This window comes from Mobula hypostoma, chromosome 10, assembly GCF_963921235.1.
Source record: "Mobula hypostoma chromosome 10, sMobHyp1.1, whole genome shotgun sequence".
Lineage (NCBI taxonomy): Eukaryota > Metazoa > Chordata > Chondrichthyes > Myliobatiformes > Myliobatidae > Mobula > Mobula hypostoma.
In genome coordinates, this window is record NC_086106.1 from 1265970 (window position 1) to 1292734 (window position 26765).

Genomic DNA, 26765 nt, shown 5'->3' on the forward strand with positions numbered 1-26765 from the left:
CATCAAACCCTGCCCTCCCTGCATAAAAAAGTAGTAACAACAGCAATCCCCACTTGTAGAAAAGAATCGGTGACAATAACAATCCCTGATCCCCTCACCGCAAAAAAACAGCGACAATAACAATTCCCGACCCCCTCACCGCAGAAAAAACAACAGTAGCATCACAACCCCACCCCACCCCCACAAGTAAGAAAACACCTAAAAACTGAAGGAAACCCACTTCAGGATATCCTGAAGTGGGAAGGAGAACAGCCAGAGGTCGTGGTACATATTGGTACCAACAACATAGGCAGGAAAAGGGAGGAGGTCCTGAAAACAGACTACAGGGAGTTAGGAAGGAAGTTGAGAAGCAGGACCTCAAAGGTTGTCATCTCGGGATTACAGCCTGCGCCACATGACAGTGAGTATAGGAATAGAGTGAGGTGGAGGATAAATGCCTGGCTGGGGGATTGGAGCAGGTGGCAGGGATTCAGATTTCTGGATCATTGGGAACTCTTCTGGGGCAGGAGTGACCTGTACAAAAAGGACCGGTTGCACTTGAATCCCAGGGGGACCAAAAAGGAGAGGAGAGGAGAAGATGGTGGTGCAACGCAGCGTGCACGGCCACTGTGGTGATGAATATCTGTTATTTGTCAAGTAGGGTGCCGTGCACAATTCTGATTTGATGGAGGCAGATGTGACAGCATGGAGGAACATCTGGTGAAACTTCTGAAATGCTTGTCTCACTGCTGCTGCTACTGTGTGATCCAGAATCTCCGGAGGGAAAGGCCCTGAATCCTTGGATTGGCTTGTTGCTCAGCGGCCGGGGTGGGGTTGAAGCTCTCGGCAGAGATGGTGCTCAGTGACGGAGGTCTGGTCGGAGGCTCGAAGCTTTCGGACGGTCTCAGAGTTGGACTGTGGTCGGGTGCTTCCAGGATGCTGCATCGGTAAGTTTGCAGCGCTGGAAGCTCATGGCAGGGAGAGTTCCTCCCTTCGACCGTCTGCGTGAGATGTTGGGGCTATTGGGACTTTGAGACTTTTTTTTACCGTGCCCATGGTCTGCTCTTCATCAAATTATGGTATTGCTTTGCACTGTTGTAACTATATGTTATAATTATGTGGTCTTTGTCAGTTTTAGTCTTGGTCTGTCCTGTGTTTCTGTGATATCATACTGAAGGAACATAGTATCATTTTTTAATACATGCATTTCTAAATGACAATAAATGAGGACTGAGTGTCCTCTTAATCTAATCTAATCCTGGTGGGGAGGTTTGCTAAGGCTATTGGGGAAAGTTTAAACTAGGATTGCTGGGGGGTGGGAACCAAACTGAAGAGATGGAGGAAGAGGAGGTTGGCTCACAAATAGAGAAAGCTTAGAGACAGTGCGAGAAGGAGGATAGGCAGGTGATAGGGAAGGGATGCGCTCAGACCGATGGTTTGAGATGTGTCTATTTCAATGCAAGGAGTATTATGAGCAAAGTGGATGAGCTTAGAGTGTGGATCAGTACTTGGAGCTGTGATGTTGTGGCCATTACAGAGACTTGGATGGCTCAGGGGCAGGAATGGTTACTTTGCGTGCCAGGCTTTAGATGTTTCAGAAAGGACCTCTGCTATCTCCTCCAGTTCCATACACACTTTTCCACTGTCACACTTGATTCATCCTATTCTCTCACATCTTATCCTCTTGCTCTTCACATACTTGTAAAATGCTTTGTGGTTTTCCTTAATCCTGTCTGCCAAGGCCTTCTCATGGCCCCTTCTGGCTCTCTTAATTTCTTTCTTAAGCTCCTTCCTGCTTATCCTTTATACTTTATTGTTGCCAAACAATTGATACTAGAACGTACAATCATCACAGCGATATTTGATTCTGCGCTTCCTGCTCCCTGGATTACAAATATTAAATATTTAAAATAGTAAAAATTAGTAAATATTAAAAATATTTGCTAGCCTTATAATCTTCTAGATCTCTATCATTACCTTGTTTTTTGAAACTTTTGTAAGCTCTTCTTTTCTTCTTGACTAGATCTTCAACAGCCTTTGTACACCACGGTTCCTGCACCCTACCATCCTTTCCCGGTCTCATTGGAACATACCTATGCAGAACTCCATGCAAATATCCCCTGAACATTTGCCACATTCCTTTGATCGAAATCCAAACTGTACACCACAGGCCCCATCAGTTCCGCTAACACAAACAAGACAAGAAGAACAAGCAGAAGGCATAGAAAAAGTGAAATAATCAGAGAGACTTGCTATCTGAAGATGTCACCTGCAGAAATGTTGTTCACTGGTGCCATCACTGGAAGGCCAAGGTGCTTCCTTGTCAAAACCTGGTCTGCTCAGATCATGAGAATGTTTTCCATGGAGGGCCAAGTTATTCCATTGGTTAACTTTTGCTTCTATAGTGATAATTTCTTCAGTTTTTTGGGTTGTGTTTTTAGGTTTAATGGTGTACACTTCTTAAAAGAATTGCGTATGCTCATGTGGAGTGCTGAATCCTGTTGTCATTGATGAAAAAGTATCCTTCTTCTTCTTCCTTGTCCTATTTATTTATTTATTTACATAGCTATCAATCTTTTTAGAGGTGGCCACACATTTTAATTCCACGTCCCATTCCCATTCTGATATGTCTATCCACAGCCTCCTCTACTGTAAAGATGAAGCCACACTCAGGGTGGAGGAACAACACCTTATATTCCGTCTGGGCAGGCACCAACCTGATGGCATGAACATTGACTTCTCAAACTTCCGCTAATGCCCCACCTCCCCCTCGTCCCCCATCCGTCATTTATTTATATACACACATTCTTTCTCTCTCTCTCCTTTTTCTCCCTCTGTCCCTCTCACAATACCCCTTGCCCATCCTCTGGGTTTTTCCCCCTCTCCCCCTTTTCCTTCTCCCTGAGCCTCCTGTCCCATGATCCTCTCCTATCCCTTTTGCCTATCACCTGTCCAGCTCTTGGCTCCATTCCTCCCCCTCCTGTCTTCTCTTATCATTTTGGATCTCCCCCTCCCCCTCCCACTTTCAAATCTCTTACTAACTCTTCCTTCAGTTAGTCCTGACGAAGGGTCTCGGCCTGAAACGTTGACTGTACATCTTCCTAGAGATGCTGCCTGGCCTGCTGCGTTCACCAGCAACTTTGGTGTGTGTTGCCAATCTTTTTTCTTTCTTTCTTTATCGATTTATTTCTTCTCAGGTCAAGCTGGTAAAACCTGATGTGTGGTCATAGCCTGCACACTCATTTCTCAATTGCCGGGCCATTTTAGATTATTCTAGTGACGTTTACTATTGTGGCTTTCTGAAGATTTACATGCAGGGTCATACTCTTCCACTGGTTAACTTTTTCTTCAATAGTGATCATTTCTTCTACTATTATCACCATTTCTTTCTGTTGTATTTGGGCAGTTTGTTGTCTTTTGCACACGGGTTGTCTGTCCCGTAGGTCTGGCCTTTCATTGATTTTGTTATGGTTATTGGACTTACTAAGTGTGCTGTCAAGAAAAAGAAACTCTGGGTCGTATATGGTGACATACAGTTTGTATTGAAAATAAATGTACTTTGAACTTTGGACTTTGAATGGTGGAACAAGCTTAGTGAGCCACCGGACTGCTCCTGTTCCTACTTCCTATGCTCCCCAACACATGGGAGTGGTTTCAGGAAAGAAGGTGGAGTTAATGAAGTGGAAATCACAAAGAAAACCTGCGGATGTTGGAGAGCAGGAGTATTAAGGGAAAATGCTGGAAGCAGGAAGTGTAAGTGAAAAATGCTGGAATCAGGCTGTAGAATCAAGACCCAGAAAAAAAAATCCACTGAGGCTGTGAAAAGAAATCTCCTCTTTGATATAAACAACAGCGGTGTTGCTTGTTGAGAAATGGCATTGAATTGGGACCTGTTTAGATCAATAACACGCTGCTTAATCTGACATTGCACTGTGGGAACAACACTCCGAGAGCGTGGTTTGTGCAACTCGAATCCTATTAACAAAGAGACTAATTTAGGCCTTACTGTTCTAAAGTGCCTTTTGGAATTGGTGTAACAAACACAGAAACGAGCCTAGAATCAGGAATCAATTCTGTTAAAGGGCAGTTCTCGGTTTGAACTAATGGCATCTCCTGCAAATTACCGCGTACCCACAGGAAATTGAGCCTTCCCCTTTGTATCCCAATTATTTTGCTGGTACTCTAGGTCTGAATTTCAGTGGGGCTTCTCTCAGTCATACATCATTATGTTAAAAGATACCCCTCACAAGCCCAGGACAATCTGAAGTGCTTGTACTGTTACATGGCTTACATAGTGTGGAACAAAATCAGAAAATTCTGGAAACACTCAGCAGGTCAAGTAAAATCTGCAGGAAGAGAAAGAGAATCAACATTACACGTTGAAAACTATTCATTAGGACTGAGAAAGAGAGAAAACCAAAACACCATTGAAATAGGATCAAATTTAGTCCACTCAGCCCATCGAGTCAGCTCTGCCATTCCATCATGGCCGACTTATTATCCTCCTCAACCCCATTCTCCTACCCTCTCACCATAATCTTTGATAGATAGATAGATAGATAGACATACTTTATTGATCCCGAGGGAAATTAGGTTTCGTTACAGTATCCTTACTAGTAAAGAATTATATCAACCTCTGCATAAAATATGCCTGAGGACTAGACCTCCACAGCTGTCTGGTAATGAATTCCACAGTTTCACTATCTTCTGGCTGAAGAAATTCCTCCTTTTCTCTGTTCTAAAGGGTCATCCTTCTATTCTGAGGCTGTGCCCTCTGATCCTGGAATCCCCCACCACAGGAAACATCCTTTCGATATTCAGTGGGTTTCAATGAGATTCCCACTCATTCTCCTAAACTCTAAAAACCACCAATTGCTTCTCCTTTTGCTCCTGGGATCACTTTTGTGAACCTCCTCTGCACCCTCTCTGATACCAGCACATCCTTTCTTACACAAGGGGCCCAAAACTGCCCACAATACTCCAGGTGCAGTCTGACTAATTTCTTATAAGCCCTAGGAATGTGATGGATGCAATCTCTACACTTCCCACCATCCCGAGGACTAAACTTCTTCCGATTAATGTTCTTGATGTGGTCTCCTCCTCAATGGAAACCAGATTAGTCGACCACTTTGCAAACACCTGCTTTAGAGTTGCAGGTGTTACCCTAACTTAATATCAGGAAGACACAGCACGTAAATGCCATAACAACAAAAGCACGGCAGTGCTTCTATTTCCTGGGAAGTTTGCAAAGATTTGGGACCTCATAAGACCGTGAGATATAAGAGCAGAATTAGGCTATTTGGTTCATTAAGCCTTCTCTGCCATTTCATCATGGCTGATCCAATTTTCCTCTCAGCCCCAATCTCCTGCCTTCTCCCCGTATCCCTTCATGCCCTGACCAACCAAGAATCTATCAACCTCTGCCTTAAATGTACATAAAGACTTGGCCTCCACAGCTGCCTGTGGCAAAGAATTCCACAGATTCACCACTCCCTGGCTAAAGAAATTCCTTTCATCACTGTTCAAAAAGGACACCCCTCCATTCTGAGGCTGTGTCCTCCGGTCTTAGACTCCCCCACCATAGGAAACATCCTCTAGGTTTCAATGAGGTCTCCCTTCATTCTTCTGAATTCCAGTGAATATAAGCCCAGAGCTATCAAATGCTCTTCATGTGACAAATTATTCAATCCCTGAATCATTTTAGATAACCTTCTTTGAATCCACTCCAGTTTCAGCAAATCCTTTCTAAGAAAAGGGGCCCAAAACTGCTCATAATACTCCAACTGAGGCCTCACCAGTGCTTTATAATGTAACGACATCACACCTTTGCTTTCATATTCTAGTCGTTTTAAAATTAATGATAACATTGTATTTGCCTTCCTCACCACAGACTCAACCTGCAAATTAACCTTTCGGGAATCCTGCGCAAGAACTCCCAAGTCCCTTTGCACCTCAGTTCTTTTTTGTATTTTCTCTCTATTTAGAAAAAGTCAACCCTTTCATTTCTTCTATCAAAGTGCATGGCCACACACTTCCCGACTCTGTGTACAATCTGTCACTGTTTGCCCAGTCTTCTAATCTGTTTAATTCCTTCTGTAGCCTCTCTACTTCCTCAAAACTACCTGCCCCTCCACCTACCTTCATATCGTCTACAAACTTTGCAATAAAGCCATCAATTCCATCATCTAAATCATTGACATATAACATAAAAAGAATCGGTCACAAAGCAGACCCCTGTGGAGCACTGCCAGCCACCAGCAGCCAGTTAGAAAGGGCTCCCTTTATTCACACCCTTCGTCTCCTGCCAATCAGCCACTGCTTTATCCATGCTCGAATCTTACTGTAATATTATGGACTCGTAGCTTGTTAAGCAGCCTCGTGTGTGGCACCTTGTCAAAGACCTTCTGAAAATCCAAGTGCACAATATCAACTGATTCTCCTTTGTCTCCCCTGCTTGATGTTTCTTCAAAGAATTCCAACAGTTTTGTCAGGCAAGATATTCCCTTGAAGAAACTATGCTGACTACGGTCCATTTCATCCTGTGCCTCCAAGTACCCTGAAACCTCATCCTTAATAATCAACTCCAACATCTTCCCAACCACTGACATCAGACTAACTGGCCTATAATTCCTTTTCTTCTGCCTCTCTCCTTTCTTGAAGAATGGAGTGACAATTGAAAATTTCTAGTATTCCAGAATCATTCCAGAAACTAGTGATTCTTGAAAGATCATTACTAATGCCTCCACAATCTGTTCAGCCACATCTTTCAGAACCCTGGGGTGTACACCATCTGGTCCAGGTGACCTATATACCTTCAGATCTTTCACTTTCCCAAGTACTTTCTCCCTGGTAATGGTAATTTCACACACTTCATGACCCCTGACATCTAAAACTTCCACTATACTGCTAGTGTCTTCCACAGTGAAGGCTGTTGCAAAATACCTATTCAGTCTGTCCGCCATTTCCTTGTGCCCCATTACTATCTCTCCTGAATTGTTTTTCCAGCATTCTGTTATGCCCTCTCACCCCTCTTTTACATCTTATGTATCTGAATGTCTTTTTCAATGTACCATTATGTAATCTAAAATTTTGACAAACTTCTGTAGATGTGTGTTGGAGAGTATATTGACTGGTCGCATCTTGGTCTGGGATGGAAGCACCTATGCCTTTGAAAGGAAAATCCTACAAAAAGTAATGGATACAGCCCTGTCTATCATGGGTAAAGCCCTCCCCACCATTGAATACATCTAGATGAAGCTCTGCCTTAGGAAAGCAGCATCCATCATCAGGGAACCTCTCCACCTGGGTCACGCTCTCTTCTCACTGCTGTCATCAGAAAGAAGGTACAGGAGCCTTCAGGACTCATACCACCAGATTCAGGAACAGATATTATTCCCCCAGCAATTAGGCTGTTGAACCAGAGGGGATAACTTCACTCAGCTTCACTCACCCCGTCACTGAACTGTCCCCACAACCTATGGGCTCACTCACTTTCAAGGACCCTTCATCTCTTGTTCTCAATATTGATTGCTTATTTATTTGTTGTTATTACTATCCAGTTTTTCTTTTGTCTGTTGCATACTTTTGTTGTCTGTCCTGTTGGGTGCAGTCTTTAGATGGTTCCATTATGGTTATTGGTTTTACTAAGTAAGTAAAGGCATCCGTTAGTCTTGCAAGACCATGGATCTGCGCCTGGAAAGTCTTCACTCTCCAGGGCGCAGGCCTGGGCAAGGTTGTATGGAAGACCAGCAGTTGCCCATGCTGCAAGTCTCCCCTCTCCATGACACCAATGTTGTCCAAGGGAAGGGCATTAGGATCCATACAGCTTGGCATCAGTGTCGTCGCAGAGCAGTGTGTGATTAAGTGCCTTGCTCAAGGACACAACACGTTCCCTCGGCTGGGGCTCGAACTCACGACCTTCAGGTCGCTAGTCCAATGCCTTAACCACCTGGCCACGTGGTTAAGTAGTTAAGGCATATAATATTATTGAGTTAATACTATATGTACTGTGTTTTGCACCTTGGCCCAGAGGAATGTTGTTTCATTTAGCTGTATACATGAGTACAGTTGAATGAAAATAAGCCCGAACATAATGACCTGGTGTCATCTTTCCCTGTGATGTGGATCAAAATGTATGTCGCTGTTGTAAGATGCCACTTAGTTTTCACACCACCAAGTTCCATCATTAGCAGATGATTTTGGCAGAGAGGAAGTAAATGCTTTTTTCAGAGGGTCACAGGTTTTCGGAACTCTCTTCCCCAGAGGACAGTGGATGCCCAGACTTTGAATATTTTCAAAGGTAGCTGGATTTTTGATAAGCAAGAGGGTGAAAGGTTAACAGAGCTAGGGAGGAATGCATAGGTGATGTTAAACCGAGACAAGCCAGGATCTTATTAAATGATGGAGCAAGTTCAAGATGCTGAATGCTCCCAGTTCAGAACTTAAAAGTTATTGGAGGCAAATAACCAATTTGAAGATCCCCTTCTCTCTTCCATTAGACTGGTGAGGCTTCAGTGAATAACTCAGAGAAAGCAACAATCCCTCAAAGATCACTAAAGTGTCAGCCTAGAATATATAACAGAGATAGAGAAGAGCAGCACAAAACGGGCCCTTTGGCCCATCTAGTCCATGTTGACCTGGTCTTCTACCTAGTCCCATCAATCTCCAAACTTCTCTTAAATGTTACAAATGAACCTGGATCCACCACTTCCATTGGAGGCCCATTCCACACTCACACACCCTCTGATGGAGAGAGAACTCCCAATTCTTTTTCTTCGACTTTTCCATCCCTGGAGCAAATGTTTACTTTACGACTTCAGGCAACAGAAATCTTTCAGAATTAACACTTTCACAAACTCCTTTTTATAAAATTTAATTTTAAGATGCAAAATCTAGCACCTTTAATTGAATCACAGTTCCATAAAAATCTCAACAGTTTATTGTGAAAAATGCTGCCATGTGTGTTTTATCCTTTGTGCACTGAGCCTAGTGTAGAGGAACCTGAGAAACTGTTGAATCTCCGATGGGATTAAAAATGTCAAACTTAATAATGTTGATGACACAAAGTTTTATTCCAAGTATAGCAGTCCCAATTGGCTCCAGAGAACAAGAGCTTCTACAGCTCATTCCAATTCTTCAGGACACCGATGAGTTTCTTCTGGTGTTTACGCATTGTACTTTTGAGTGGCATTTGTACACACATGATCCCACAAAACATAATATATTCAAAGATAAACACAAATCTTTACTTGTCACATGTATATTGAAACATTGCAATTTACAGTGAACTTACAGAAATGCATCCTTTGTGTCAGCGCCTAACACAGTCCAAATGTATGCTGGGGACAGCCTGTAAGTTTTGCCATGATTCCAGCACCAACGTAGCAAGCCCACAACTTACGAACCCTAACTTGTATGCCTTTGGAATGAGGGATGAAACCGGAGCACCCAGAGGAAACCCATATAGTCACTGGGAGCATGTTCAAACTCCTTACAGACATCGAGGAATTGAACCCCAGTCACTGACAGCTTGGTATTCAGTACCATCATCCCCTTGAAACGAATCACTAAGCTTCAAGACCTTGGCCTCAAATGGATCCTTGATCTTCTCACTAGCGGTCAGTTCAGATTGGCAACAACACCTCCTCCACAACTACCCCAGCACAGGCGAACCACAAGGCTGTGTTCTTACCCACTGCTCTACTCGCTTTACATTTCTGACTGTCTGGCTAAGTACTGTACACCTTCAAAGCCATATTTCAGTTTTCTGATGGTCAAATCAAAGGTGGCGATGAAATCAGGAGGGAGATTGAAAATCTGGCTGAGTGGTGCCCACAACAACAGCCTTTCACTCAATGTCAGCAAGACCAAAGAGCTAGCTATTGACTTCAGGAGGAAGAAACCCAAGGTCCATGATCCAGTTCTCATTAAGCGATTGGAGGCGGAGAGGCTCAGCCAGTTTTATTTCCCTGGCATTACTATTTTGGAGGGTTTGTGCTGGGCCCAGCACGTAAGTGCCATTCGGAAGAAGGCATGGCACTGCATCTTACTCTTTTTTAGAAGCAGGCACAGTTTCAGCATGACATCTAAAACTCTGACAAACTTCTAGAAGTACAGAGCAGAGAGAAAACAGGAATGGGAATGGTGGGGGGGGGTGGTGTACATTTACCGGCGGTTCGAGAAATTGATACTCATGCCATCAGCTTGAAGGCTACTTAGGCCATAAAACATAGGAGCAGAATTAGGCCACCTGGCCCATCGAGTCTGCTCCGCCATTCAATCATGACTGATGCTTTTTTAAAATCCCCTCCTCAACGCCAGTTCCTGGCCTTCTCCCCGTAATCTTTGATGCCTTGTCCAATCAAGAACCTATCAATCTCTGCCTTAAATACGCCCAACGACCTGGCCTCCAACAAATTCCACAAACTCACCACCTGAGTGTGACCTCATCACGGCAGTAGAGGGGGCCATGGACTGATAGAATGAGAAGTAGAATTGAAATGAGTGGCCTCCGGGAGATCCTGCTTTTTCTGGCGGATGGAGATTAGGTGCTCGGCGAAGTGGTCTCCCAGTCTATGCTGGGCCTCACTGGTATACAGGAGGCCACACCAGGAGCCGAATGCAGTAGATGACCCTAACAGACTCACGGGTGAAGTGTTGCCTCACCTGGAAGGAATGTTTGGGCCCTGAATGATAATGAGGGAGGAGGTGCAGGGGCAGGTGTAGCACTTTTCCCGCTTGGAAGTAGGTACAGAGGAGATGTCAGGGGTAAGTTTTTTACGCAGAGAGTGGTGAGTGTGTGGAATGGGCTGCCGGCAACGGTGGTGGAGGCAGATATGATAGGGTCTTTTAAGAGACTCCTGGATGGCTACATGGAGCTTAGAAAAATAGAGGGCTATGGGTAAAGCCTAGTAGTTCTAAGGTAGGGACATGTTTGGCACAGCTTTGTGGGCTGAAGGGCCTGTATTGTGCTGTAGGTTTTCTATGTTTGCAAGGATAAGTGCCAGGAGGGAGATCAGTGGGAAGGGACGAATGGACAAGGGAGGGAAAGATGTGCTTGGTGGTGGGATGTCGTTGGAGATGGCTGAAGTTATGGAGAATTATGTGCTGGATGCGGAAGCTGGTGGGGTGGTTGGTGAGGACAAGAGGAACCCTATCCCTGGTGGGGTGGCAGGAGGATGGGGTGAGGCTGGACTTGCGTGAAATGGAAGAGATGCGGGTCAGGGCAGCATCGATGGTTGAGAAAGGAAGGCCCCTTTCTTTAAAAAAGGAGGTCATCTCATTGGTCGTGGAGTAAAAAGCTTTATCCTAAGAGCAGATTCAGAGATGGATCATGAGAGATGGAGGAATTGAGAGAATGGAGTGGCACTTTTACAAGTAACAGGGTGAGAAGAGATGTAGTCCAGGTAGCTGTGGATTTATAAAAGATATCAGTAGATAAATTGTCTCCAGAGATAGGGGCAGGAGATCAAGAAAGGGGAGGGAGGTAAACATGAGGGCAGGGTGGAAGTTGGAGGCCAAGTGGATGAAGTTGATGAGCTCAGCATGGGTGCAGGAAGCCGCACTAATGCAGTCATCGATGTAACATGAGAAAAGCTGGGGAGCGATACCGGTGCTGGTTTGGAACGTAGACTGTTCCATGTAGCCGACAAACAGGCAGACATAGCTAGGACCTATAACAGTGTCCATGGCTACACCTCTGGTTTGGAGGAAATGGGAGGAGCCAAAGGAGAAATGATTGAGAATCAGGACCAGTTCCACCAGACGGAGGAGAGTGGAGGTGGAGGGAAACAGGTTAGGTGTGTTGTCGAGAAAGAATGGGAGAGCTTTAGAATCCTCCTGATGGAGGATGGAGGTGGATAGGGATTGGAGGTCCATAGTGAAAATGAGATGATTGGGGAAAGTTTGGAAATATATAGACTGAATGCGCAGATCATACCTTATGAGGAAAAGTTGAGCTAATTAGGACTTTTGCTCTTTGGAGTGAAGGAGGATGAAAGATGACTTGTTGCCTCAGGTGATTAGGCATGGACAGAGTGGACAGCTGGCTTCTTTTTCCCAGGGCAGAAATGGCTAATATGAGAGGGCATAATTTTAAGGTAATTGGAGGAAAATATAGAGGAGATATCACAGGTATATTCTTTACAGAGAGTGGTGGGTGCATGAATGCCCTGCCAGGGGTGGTGGTAGAGGCAGATACATTGGGGACATTTAAGACTCTTAGATAGGCAAATGGATGAAAGAAAAATGGGAGACTCTGTGTGACGGAAGGGCTATATTGATCTCGAAGAAGGTTAAAAATTAACAAAACATTGTTTGCTGAAGGGCCTGTACTATGCTGTTCTATGTTCTGGATGAAAGGAAGATAAGGTTTGGGAAATCAGTAAATCCTTGCTTTAAAGTTTCTAGGAACTCAACAGGTCAGGCAGCATCTATGGAGAGGAATAATATTTGACTTTTTGAGCCAAAACCCTTCATCAAGACGTTCATCAAAAGTCCTGATGAAGGTTCTTGTCAAAATATGACAACTGTTTATTCATTTCCATAGACGCTGCCAGACCTGCTGAGTTCCTCCATCATCTGCAGAACCTCTTGTGTTTAAGGCACAGTGAGAAGCTTTTGTTACCATGTCACCCCGATAGATCATTCCAAACGTAAGCACACTGAGGTTAGTACTAGAGAAAGGCAGAAACAGAATGAAGAATAAAGTGCTACCGTTACAGAGAGAGTGCAGAGCACGCGGGAGATCATAGTCATAGTCATACTTCATTGATCCCGGGGGAAACTGGTTTCCGTTACAGTTGCACCATAAATAATAAATAGTAATAAAACCATAAATAGTTAAATAGCAATATGTAAATTATGCCAGGAAATAAGTCCAGGACCAGCCCATTGGCTCAGGGTGTCTGACCCTCCAAGGGAGGAGTTGTAAAGTTTGATGGCCACAGGCAGGAATGACTTCCTATGACGCTCTGTGTTGCATCTCGGTGGAATGAGTCTCTGGCTGAATGTACTCCTGTGCCCACCCAGTACATTATGTAGTGGATGGGAGATATTGACCAAAATGGCATGCAACTTAGACAGCATCCTCTTTTCAGACACCACTGTGAGAGAGTCCAGTTCCATCCCCACAACATCACTGGCCTTACGAACGAGTTTGTTGATTCTGTTGGTGTCTGCTACCCTCAGCCTGCTGCCCCAGCACTGGCCACCACAGACTCGTAGAACATCCTCAGCATCGTCCGGCAGATGTTAAAGGACCTCGGTCTCCTCAGGAAATAGAGACGGCTCTGACCCTTCTTGTAGACAGGCGATAAGGTGCAACAGTAGATTGTGAGATCAAGAGTTCATCTTTATTGTACAAAGTGTCTGTCCAAAAGCCTTATGACAGTGGGATAGAAGGTGTCCTAGAGCCTGGTGGTATGTGCTTTCTGGCTTTTGTGTCTCTGCCCAGTGGATGGGGGGAGAAGAGAGAATCACCAGCGTGGGAGTGAGAGAAGAGAAGAGAGAATGGCCAGGATTGGGGAGGGGAGAAGAGAGAAAGATCAGGGTAGTGGGGAGGAGAGAGAGAAAATAATAGAGGTGGGGGGGCAGAAGAGAGAATGATAAGGGTGGAAAGAGGGGGGAGAGAAGAGAAAGTGACCAGGACGGGAGGGGTATTTGATCATTGGCTACTTTTCCAATGGATGGATCTCAATGAGGACTCTTTGCAAGGTAACTTTGTGGAAAGTGAAGCAAAGATTTCAAATCTGCCAAACCCACTCACTGCTTTGTCTGTAAAACAACACTGAAAATCCAGCACTAAATTTATTTTCAGTGTCATGCTTTTCTGTATTAATTTTCACCTTAAAATACTCTGAAAAATCCAAGGGATATGGGAGTAATGACTCACCATCTGATAAAGTTGTACAAAATGATTCACATAGATCGTGTAAGCCACAAAGTCCAGAAAAGCATACCATATTAAAACATAGGAGCAGAATTAGGCCACTTTTCCCATCGAGTCTGTCTTCACCATTCCATCATGGTTGATTTTAGGTCATAAAACCATAAGATACTGGAGCAGAATTAAGCCATTTGGCCCATCGAGTCTGCTCCACTATTTCATCATGGCTGATCCATTTTTCCTCTCAGCCCCAATCTCCTGCCTTCTCCCCATATTCCTTCATGCCTTAATCAATAAAGAATCTATCAACCTCTGCCTTAAATATATGTGAAGACTTGGCCTCCACAGCTGCCTGGGACAAAGAATTCAACAGATTCACCACTTTCAGGCTAAGGAAATTCCTCCTCATCTCTGCTGTGTCCTCTGCTCCTAGACTCTCCCACTATTGGAAATATCTTCTCCACATCCACTCTATCAAGGCCTTTCACCATTCAATAGGTTTCAATGAGGTCACCCCTCATTATTCTGAATTCCAGTGAATACAGGCCCTGAGCCAACAAACACTCTTCATATGACAAGCCATTCAATCCTGGAATCATTTTTGTGAACCGTCTTTTGTACCCTCTCCAGTGTCAGCACATCCTTTCTAAGATAAAGGGCCCAAACTTGCTCACAATACTCCAAGTGATACCTCACCAGTGCTTTATAAAGCTTCTACATTACATCATTTTTTAAATATTCTAGTCCTCTTGAAATGAATGCTAACATCGCATTGCCTTTACTACCACTGGCTCAACCTTCAAATTAACCTTTAGGGAATCCTGCACAAGGACTCCCAAGTCCCTTTGAGCCTCAGACTTTTGAATTTTCTCTCTACTTAGAAAATATTTCTTCTCCAAAGTGCATGACCATATGCTTCCCAACACTGTATTCCATCTGTCACTTCTTGGCCCACTCTCCTAACCTGTCTAAGTCTTTCAATAGCCTCGCTACTTCCTCAAAACTACCTGTCCTTCCACCTATTTCGTATTGTTCACAGATTTTGCAACAAATCCCTCTACTGCGTCATCCAAGTCGTTGACATATGGTATAAAAAGAAGCAGTCCCAACACAGACCTCTAGTGGAACACCACTATTCATAGCCAACCAGAAAAGGCTCCCTTTATTCCCACTCATTGTCTCCTTCCAATCAGCCACTGCTTTATCTATGCTAGTATCTTTGACCACAAGACTATAAAATAATAGGAGCAGAATTATGCTATTTGGCCCATCTAGTCTGCTCCATCATTTCATCATGGCTGATTGACTTTTTCGCTCGCACATCTCTCAGCACATCCTTTCTAAGATAAGGGGCCCAAAACTGTTCACAATACTCAGCCGAGGCCTCACCATTGCTTTATAAAGTCTCAACATTACATCCGTTCCTGTAATACCATGGGCTCTTAACTTGTTAAGCAGCCTAATGTGTGGCACCTTGTCAAAGGCCTTCTGAAAATCCAAGTACCCGTATTTCTAGATTTAGATAGGTTTACTTGTTAATCACATGTACATGGAAACAAACAGTGATACCACAAACTCCAGCAGCAACATAGCATGCCCACAATGTTCCTAAACACTGACATGTGCCGTTGATGTTAAACCTGATTCTCACTCGGAGATTCTGCAGATGCCGGAAATCTTAGAGCATACACACACAAAAGGCTGGAGGAACCCAGCAGATCAGGCAGCGTCTGTGGAGAGGAATAAAGGGTCAACGTTCCAGGCTGAGACGCAGCAGGGGAGGGAGGGGAAGGAGTGTAGGCTGGAATGAGATTGTTAAAGCAAGGTGAAGGTGAAGGAAGATAGGTGGGTGGGGGTTGGGGGGAGGGGGTGATGATGGGAGGTGGTTAGTGGAAGGGTAAAGGGTTGGAGAAGAAGGAATCTGATAGGAGATGAAAATGGACCTTGGCAGAAAGGATAGGTGGAAGGTCACGGGAGGGGGAGGGGACACAATAGGCAGGTGAGGAGAAGGGAAGGGGTAAGGTAGCAGCCAGAATAGGGAATGAAATAAAGAGGAAAGGGGAAGGAGAAAAAGACCGGAAGTTAAAGAAATCGAAGTGTTAGTAAGATCATTTGATACTGGAGCAGATTTGGGCTATTCAACCCATCGAGTCTACTCCACCATTCAGTCATGGCTGATTATTTGAATCAACTCCACTTTCTCACTTTCTGCCTCCTTAACCCCTTACCAATTCAGAACCAATCAATCCCTGCCTTAAACACACCCAGAAACCTGGGCTCCATTGTCCTCTGTGGCAACAAATTCCACAGACTCACCACTCTGTTGTCCAGAGAAATTCCTCAAGTCACTTTTAAATGGACATCGCTTTATTCTGAGGCTGAGCTCCAGGATCCTGGACTCTTCTACTAAAGGAAACATCATCTCCACGTCCAAGAGACTTAACAGAATTGAGACAAAATCATCCAGCACAGAGAGGCCATTCAGCCCATTATTCATGCTGGCCATCAAGCACATTGGTACTAATAAGACCGGAAGAAATCGAGCACATTGATACTAATAAGACTGGAAGAAATCGAGCACATTGATACTAATAAGACCGGGAGAAATCGAGCACATTGATACTAATAAGACTGGAAGAAATCGAGCACATTGATACTAATAAGACCGGGAGAAATCGAGCACATTGATACTAATAAGACCGGAAGAAATAGGAACAGAATTAGGTCACTCGGCCCATTAGGTTTCCTCCGCCACTTGATCATGGGCGATTTATCTTCCTTCTCAACCCTATTCTCCCCACAACCTTTAAGACGCTTACTCAACTGACCTGCTGAGTTCCTCCAGCCTTTTGTATGTGTATGTATGTGTGTGTGTGTGTGTGTGTGTGTGTGTGTTGCTCAGGATTTCTAGGATCTGTGGAATCTCTTTGTGTTTAAAACTGTGAATTTTCTGAGTGCACGTTCTACCCTTGTTGAAGACAGATTGCCAATCTGTACGCTTGCTTCAGTTGTGAGAGATGCTGAAGGAATGCTTTCACAGTCAGAGTTGCTGGAACGCAGGGTGCTTCACCACAGGGACTGAGTGAATCAGGAAACTTTGCACTTTATAAGGGAAGACGGATGAATATTTTAAACATCCTTAGGGAAACTGGGACCAAGGTAATGACACAACTGGAAACCGTCACTGTGTAATACCGTCCTTCACCTCTAGCATAACAGGAGCATTGCCGATGAAAATATTTGATTTATGTAGTTGATAATGTAAGTTACTACATGAATTTTTTATTCTCTCTTTGAACCTGCAATCTATGGTCTTAAAATACTCAGTTCTGGAGAGCAGTTGTCTTGATGAAAGAACATTCTAACTACTGTTTACAGCCAGATCAAGAACTAACCAAGAGTTTTCCACCAGATCGGCCTTCCTGAGAATTTAATCTGTTGCTCATTATCTCTAGAACTTTAATTACAACTCATTGATCATGATAAGTAGTGCTAGAATATTGCGCCTTCCCATGGGATGGCACTAAAAAGAGTAACCGATTAATATACTTGTTACTTCAAAGAACTGTTTTACAATTACAGGAGAACTGCTCTAGGCAGAAGGGCATCTATTATTTACACTGTTCCAAGAGTTATAGTAAAGCTCTTAATAATGAAAGGTCCCTGCCACTGTCTCTCTATTACAGTTTCCAATCTTTGATACCTGTCACACACTCGGCATAAATTCAGGTAATTGTCTTGCAGAGTTGGCTTGGGATTTGGCCCTGGTCTGGGCTGGGCTCAGCCAGGATAGACGTTGGTCCTGTTCAATTGCCCTTAAGTTTCTAGATGGCAGAGAGGTGGACTAGTCACACTTTGAGCTAATGAATGCCTTTCATTCATTTATTCCCTGAAGCTTGCCACCCAACCCACCATCCAGGTGGATATAGCGCCTCCTTTTGCCTCAGTGGAGAATTAGTTATTCACTATGTTCCCTGTGGATGGGACTGGTAATGTCACAATTGTAATGGGGGGACTTCAATATGCAAGGGGAGAGGGAAAATCAGGTTGATGTCAGATCGCAAGAGAGGGAATTTGTTGAATGCCTATGAAATGGCTTTTTAGAGCAGCTTGTGCTTGAGTCCACTTCAGGGAAAGGCTATCTTAGATTGGATGTTGTGTAATAATCCAGATTTTATTAGGGAGCTTAAGGTAAAGGAACCCTTAGGAGACAGTAAACATAATATGATTGAATTCATACTGCAATTTGAGAAGAAGCATAACTCACACGTATTGGTATCACAATGAAATAAAAGGAATTACAGAGGCATGAGAGAGGAGCTTGCCCAGGTGGATCGGAGAGGGATACTGGCGGGAATGATGGTAGAGCAGAGGTGGCTGAAGTTTCTGGGAATAGTTCACAAGGTGCAGAATAGATATGTCCCACAGATGAAGTTGCTCTCAAATGGCACGGGTAGGCTACCGCAGCTGACAAGGGAAGTTAAGGACTGCATAAAAGCCAAGGAAAGGGCATATGCTACCAAAAGTGAGTGGAAAGTTAGATGATTGGAAAGTTTTTTAAAATCCAACAAAGGCAACTAAAAAAGCTATAAGAAGGGAAAAGATGAAATATGAGATCAAACCAGCTAATAATATAAAACAGGATACTAAATGTTCTTTCAGTTATATAAAGTGTAAAAGGGAGGTGAGAATTGATGTTGGACCACTGGAAAATGATGCTGGTGAGGTAGTAATGGGGACAAAGAAATGGCAGATGAACTTAATAAGTACTGTGCATCAGTCTTCACTGTGGAAGACACTAGCAGTGTGCCAGAGGTCCATGAGTGTCAGGGAGCAGGAGTGAGCACCACTGTTATTGCATAGGGTTCCTCTTGTCCTCACCTACCACTCCACCAGCCTCCGCATCCAGTATATAATACTCTGTAACTTCCACCATCTCTAATGGGATCCCACCAGCAAGCACGTCTTTCCATCTCCCCCCCCCCAACTTTCTGCTTTCCGCAGGGTTCGCTCCCTACACGACTCCCTTGTCCATTCATCCCTCCTCACTGATCTCCCCCTCCTGGCACTTATCCTTGCAAACAGAACAAGTGCTACACCTGCCCTTATACCTCCTCCCTCATTACCACCCAGGGCCTTAAACAGCCCTTCCAGGTGAGGCAACACTTCACCTGTGAGTCTATTGGGGTTATATACTGTGTCCGGTGCTCCCTGTGTGGCCTCCTTTATATTGGTTAGACCCGACATAGATTGGGAGCACGTGTGGGCACGTGGCCAAGTGGTTAAGGCGTTCAACTAGCTACCTGAAGGTCGTGAGTTCGAGCCCCAACGTGTTGTGTCCTTGAGCAAGGCACTTAACCACACATTGCTCTGCGACGACACTGGTGCCAAGCTGTATGGGTCCTAATGCCCTTCCCTTGGACAACATCGGTGTCGTGGAGAGGGGAGACTTGCAGCATGGGCAACTGCCAGTCTTCCATACAACCTTGCCCAGGCCTGCGCCCTGGAGAGTGGAGACTTTCCAGGCACAGATCCATGGTCTCGCAAGACTAACGGATGCCTAAAAAGATTGGGAGACCTCTTTGCCGAGCACCTACATTCTGTTTGCCAGAATAAGTGGGATCTTCCAGTGGCCACTTATTTTAATTCCACTTCTCATTCCCATTCCCGTATATCTATCCATGGCCTCCTCCACTCTCGTGATGAGGCCACACTGAGGTTGAAGGAACAACACACTTTATATTCTGTCTGGGTAGCCCCCCGACCTAATGGCATGAACACATGTGGAGTGGCAGCTTTGGGCCTGTACTCACTGGAATTTAGAAGAATGCAGGAGGATCTCATCAAAACCTACGGAATGTTGAAAGGACTAGATAAGGTGGATGTGGAGAGGATGTTTCCTATGGTGGGGTGTCCAACACAGTCTCAAAATTGAGGGGTGACACTTTAGAACAGAGGTAAGTAGGAATTGTTTCAGCCAGTGAGTAGTGAATCTGTGGAATGCTCTTCCACAGGCAGCTGTGGAAGCCAAGATCATGGGTATATTTAAAGCGGAATTGATAGTTTCCTGATTAGTCAGGGCATCAAAGGTTATGGTGAGAAGGCAGGTGTATGAGGTTGACTGGGATCCTGTATCAACCACGACGGAATGGCCTAATTCTGCTCCTATGTCTTATGGTCTTATGGACTGAGAGCTGTGGCCAGGTGAGCCTGGTTTGATCCTGTCCTCAGGGACTGTCTGAGATCCCTTTGTGTCTGCCGGGGTTCCCACATTCCAAAGGTGCATGGGGTTGGTAGGTTAATTGGCCATTGTAAGTGTGGAGAACCTGGTGGGAAGGACAAGGAGTTGATGGCAATACAAGGAGCAAAAATTGGGATTGGTATAGGACTGATGTAAGTAGGTGGTTGATGGTCCACAGGAACTTGACCTGGTAAAGGGCTTGTCTTGTGTATACACTTTATTCTGCTTTATTGTTATTCTACTTCAATACACTGTGTAATGGTTTGATCTGTATGAACAGCATGCAAGAGAAACTTTTCACTGTATCTTGGTACACGTGACAATAATAACCCAATACAAATACCAATTCCAATACCAATACCAATATGACTCCAAGAGTACAGTTCTGCCTTCAATACTATTATTCCAAAGTTTAGATTATGAGGACACGCAGTCCTCTTTTATTGTCATTTAGTAATGCATGCATTCCTCCAGAATGATATCATAGAAACACAAGACAAACCAAGACTAAAAAAACTGACAAAAACCACATAATTATAACATATAGTTACAATGGTGCAAAGCAATACCGTAATTTGATGAAGAACAGACCATGGGCAGGGTTAAAAAAAAGTCTCAAAGCCTCTCGAAAGTCCCATCATCTCACGCAGATGGTAGAAGGGAGAAACTCTCTTCCTGCCATGAGCTTCCAGCGCCGCAAACTTGCCGATGCAGCACCCGACCACAGTCTGACTCTTGACTCCGTCCGAAAACTTTGAGCCTCCGACCAGCCCTCCGACACTGAGCACCGAGCACCATCTCTGCCGAGTGCTTCGACCCCGGCCCCGGCAACAGGCGATACGCAAAGCTGAGGATTCGGGGCCTTCCCCTCCAGAGATTCTCGATCGCACAGTAGCAGTGGCAGCAAAGCGGGCATTTCAGAAGTTTCTCTAGATGTTCCTCTGTGCTTCTCACGTCCGTCTCCATCAAATTAGGATTGAGCACGGCCCCTATTTAACAAATACGATATCATTTCGGAGCGGCCGCGTGCGCTGCGTTGCGCCGCGTTGCGCCGCCATCTTCTCCTCCCCTCCTTACCTTGCAGTTCAAAGTTCAAGGTAAATTTATTACCAAAGTATATATATGTCACCATCTACAACCCTGAGATTAAATTTCTTGCAGGCATACTCAATAAATCTAATAACCATAATAGAATCAATGAAAGACCACTCCAACTTGGGTGTTCAACCTGCAAAAGACAACAAACTGTGCAAATACAGAAAGAAAGAAATAATAATGATAATAAATAAACAGGCAATTAATATCAGGAACATAAGATGAAGCATGAAAGTGAGTCCATAGGCTTTTGGAACATTTCAGTGATTGGGCAAGTGAAGTTGAGTGAAGTTATCCTCTTTGGTTCAAGAGCCTGACTGTTAATGGGCAATAACCGTTCCTGAAGCTGCTTGTGTGAGACCTGAGGCTCTAGTACTTTCTTCCTTCTTCCCTCTCCCTCATGGCAGCAGCGAGACGACAGCATGTACAAACTTAAATCGCCATCTGCATCTGCTATAGAAGGCAAGAGAGTGACTAGACTTCATTAGGAGTTCGAAGGACCTCCATCACCCAGGGCATGCCCTTTTCTCACTGTTACCATCAGGGAGGAGGTACAGAAGCCTGAAGACACACACTCAGCGATTCAGGAACAGCTTTTTCCCCTCTGCCATCCGATTCCTAAATGGACATTGAACCTGTGAACACTACCTCACCTTTTTACTATATATTATTTCTGTTTTTGTATGATTTTTAATCTATTCAATACACATATACTGTAATTGGTTTACTTATTTTTTTCTTCTATATTATGTATTGCGTTGAACTGCTGCTGCTAAGTTAACAAATTTCAAGTCACGTGCAGGTGATAATAAACCTGATTTTGATTCTGATTTGTCAGATTATTGTACAATTCACTGAAAGTACTTTTTATCCGCAGTATAATCCTGTGTTAGGGAATAACACAGAGAGCTTGTTGTAAGAACATGTCTTATATGAAAGCAGGTTATTAGTGAAGAGAGCAAGTCATCAAGATTAAGGTCAGTCAAATAACTTTGCACGTCCTATCTGATTTTTGGAATTGATTTTGGAGAATAACACAAGGTTGAAGACAGGCATAGAAATGGATTTGAATTTTCTCCCATCTCCAGCTCTTCCATATCTCCATATTATCTCAGGATTTCACAAAGTGCTTTGCAGACAATTGACTCCGATTATTCATCCATCCCATTGTTCGGACTTCTGACTTCTGGGGTCCTTCTGACATATTAAACTCAACCCAATACATCACAGGCACCACCTTCCCCACCACTGGTAGTATCTACGGGAGGTGCTGTCTCAAAAAGGCAACATCCATCATCAAAGCTCCCCACCAAAGTCCGGACCATGCTGTCTTCTCGCGGCTACCATTGGGCAGAAGGTACAGAAGCCTAAAGACACACACCACCAGGTTCAGGAACAGCTACTACCCTTCAACCACAGAATGCTGGAGGAACTCAGCAGGCCAGGCAGCATCTATGGAGAAGTGTAAAGGATCGACGTTTCAGACTGAGACCTTCACCAGAACTCAATTCAGACCACCATTTCTGATGAAGGGTCTCGGCCCGAAATGTTGACTGTTTATTTTTTTCCATAGATGCTGCCTGATCTGCTGAGTTCCTCCAGCATTTTGTGTGTCTTGCTTGGAACTCCAACATCTATCTGCAGATTTTCTCCTGCTTGTGATTTCCCTTTAACCATTCGGTTCTTAAAACAAATGGCACAGCTCTAATCATTACCTCTAAGAACACTGCCCTAAAATTGTTTTTTATTGAATAATTTATGTATAATGCATGTGAAAGTTGAGCATCTGATGTTCTATGCCTGTGAGTATGTTTTATTTAATTACACCTGTTAATATATGTACTTGTGCTTGTTACTTCAACATATCGGGGACCCAGTTCCTGCATTTCCTCCAACACATCAGAACCTTTCCCTCTGACACTGGGTTCACTGCTCCCACACCCCCTCTGTTATATTGCAACCCCAGTCCCTGTTCTTCTTCTTAAAACAATCTCTGCTACTGGGGCATAGGTCACCGACAGCAGATCACCAGAGAAGTTACTCTAGTATGTGTAACATCTAGAGGGCACTAAATTAAATGCATAGCGGAGTATTAATGGGATAATATCCAACATTCTGGGCAATCTGCCAGTCCAGCACCATCGGGGTCCCAGATGCACCAGTTTAGTGGAGAATTAATGCATTTTCTAGGTGTAGTCATTGTTACAGCAGAGGCAAGACTGGGCCTATATCACAGCAAAGTCTCACCAGGAATGATGTGCTAATGGGTAGAAACATAGAAACACAGAAAATAGGTGCAGGAGTAGGCCATTCGGCCCTTCGAGCCTGCACCGCCATTCAGTACGATCATGGCTGATCATCCAACTCAGAACCCTGCACCTGCCTTCTCTCCATACCCCCGATCCCTTTAGCCACAAGGGCCATATCTAACTCCCTCTTAAATATAGCCAATGAACTGGCCTCAACTGTTTCCTGTGGCAGAGAATTCCACAGATTCACCACTCTCTGTGTGAAGAAGTTTTTCCTAATCTCGGTCCTAAAAGGCTTCCCCTTTATCCGTAAACTGTGACCCCTCATTCTGGACTTCCCCAACATTGGGAACAATCTTCCTGCATCTAGCCTGTCCAATCCCTTTAGGATTTTATACATTTCAATCAGATCCCCCCTCAATCTTCTAAATTCCAGCGAGTATAAGCCTAGCCAATCCATTCTTTCATCATATGAAAGTCCTGCCATCCCAGGGATCAATCTGGTGAACCTTCTTTGTACTCCCTCTATGGCAAGAATGTTTTCAGATTAGGGGACCAAAACTGCACACAATAGTCCAGGTGTGGTCTCACCAAGGCCTTGTACAACTACAGTAGTACCTCCCTGCTCCTGTACTCGAATCCTCTTGCTATAAATGCCAGCATACCATTCGCCTTTTTCACCGCCTGCTGTACCTGCATGCCCACTTTCAATGACTGGTGTATGATGACACCCAGGTCTCGTTGCACCTCCCCTTTTCCTAATCGGCCACCATTCAGATAATAATCTGTTTTCCTGTTTTTGCCACCAAAGTGGATAACCTCACATTTATCCACATTAAATTGCATCTGCCATGAATTTGCCCACTCACCCAACCTATCCAAGTCACCCTGCATCCTCTTAGCATCCTCCTCACAGCTAACACTGCCAGGGTAGATAGCCAGTGAGGTTTGGATCCAAAAGGAGGTGCAGAAATAAAGATTCCTGGGGGGATCTAATACCTCTACGTTACCCCTGGCACCCAACACTCTGTGTAAAAAACCCCCCTCTGACATCTCCCCTAAACGTTCCTCCAATCACTTTTAAAAGGTGTGCTGTGGTATCAGGTGTTGCTGCTCCGGGACAAAAGTGCGGACTCTCCATTCTGTCTGTGCCTGTGCCTGTTGTACTGTTATACACTTCTATTAAGTTGCCTCTCCGCATCCTTCACCCCTTAAGATTCATTTATTTATCTATCGCACATCCCTTGAAACATACAGCGACACAGCGTCAACAAGCAACGCACGCTGAGGACGCGCCAGGGGGCAGCCCGAAAGCACCGACGTGGTGTGTTCACGATGCTCAGCAGCTCAACAACATCAAAACAAGCCCCTGTTCTCCCTCCCACCTATCCACCCACTCTCAGACACATGCAGAAATGTGCGAATTGTGTGTTGGAATAATCCTTGCTGTTAAAGTAATTGCAGATTTGCAGAGAAATGGGATTAACAACTGCTGTCAGGAGACACTTTCTGGGTTTGACAGACTGAGTGATATTGTTCTGTGATGTATTGATCCTGTGAGCTCTGCTTGCTGACATTTGTTGACTGGGTGTTCACAAACCATTGCTGATTCCAAGCCTGCAACCTGTTTGCATCTGGAACGCCCTACCCAACAGCACAGTGGGAGTGACACTCAGTGGCTCTTTATTGGGTACCCCCTCTAACTAATAAAGTGGCCACTGGGTGTATGTTCATGGTCTTCTGCTGCTGTAGCCCAACCAAGATTCAATGTGTTGTGCATTCAGAGATGCTCTTCTGTATACCACTGTTGTAATGTGTCTGAGTTACTGTTACTCTCCTGTCAGCTTGAACCAGTCTGGCCATTCTCCTCTGACCTCTCTCATTAACAAGGCATTTTTGCACACAGAACTGCCGCTCACTGGATTTTTTTTGTTTTTCACATCACTCTCTGTGAACTTTAGAAGCTGTTGTGCGTGAAAATCCCAGCCGATTAGTTTTTGAGATACTCAAACCACCCAACATGGCACCAACAACCATTCCACAGTCAAAGTCACTTAGATCACATTTCTTCCCCATTCTGATGTTTGGCCTGAATAACAACTGAACCTCTTGGCCATGTCAGCATGCTTATATACATCAAGCTGCTGCCATGCGATTGGCCGATAAGATATTTGCATTGATATGCGGGTGTACAAGCATACCTAATAAAGTGGCATTAAGGCCACAATGGTTCACAAAGTTGCAGAAAGTAAACAGATAAAGGTTAGGGATTGCTAAACTTGGCAGTGACACTCTTTTCATCTGTGAATAATGCAGGTGTCGCAGCTCAAACTGACAATCCCAACATCCACTCATAACCCCCAAAAATCATTCGCAATCATTTTTACAATTCTGATCGAAAAGATCCAGAAACTGGGCCTTTGTACCTCCCTCTCCAACTGGATCCTTGAAGGCCACAATCTGTGCAGATTGGAAATAACACTTCCACCTCACTGACGATCAATACTGGCGCTCCACTGGGATATGTGCTTAGCCCACTGCTCTACTCACTCTACACCCGTGACTGTGTGGCTAGGCACAGCTCAAATGCCATCTATAAATTTGCTGATGATACCACCATCGCTGGTGGAGTCTCAGATGGTGATGAGAGGGTGTACAGGAGTGAGATATACCAGCTAGTTGAGTGGGGTCACAGCAACAACCTTGCACTCAATGTCATTAAGAACTGATAGTGGACTTCCGAAAGGGTAAGATGAGGGAACACACACCTGTCTTCATAGAGGGATCTGAAGCGGAGAGAGTGAGCAATTCCAAGTTTCTGAGTGTCACATCTCTGAGGATGTATCCTGGACACAACATATTGATGCAGCTACAAAGAAGGCCCGGCAGTTGCCATATTTCATTAGGAGCTTGAGGAGAACTGGTTTGTCACCAAAGACACTCACAAACTTCTATAGATATACAAGATCACAAAACCATAAGAATAGGAGGCCATTTGGCCCATCGAGTCTGCTCTACCATTCCATCGTGGCTGATCCAATTTTCCTCTCAGCCCCAGTCTCCTGCCTTCTCCCCGTATGGGCTGTAGACCATCTGGTCCAGGTGATTTATCTACCAACTTCGTGTAGTTCACATTTTCTTCTCCGTTACTATGTACTGCATTACACAGCTGCTGCATGGACAGCAAATTCCACGACATGTGCCGAAGATTAAACCTGATTCTGATTCTACTGGATTATTTTAACTATAGACAAAAGAACAGATAAACTCGCCACGTTCCACCCCTGTGCCTCACAAAGTAGCCACCGAGTTATAC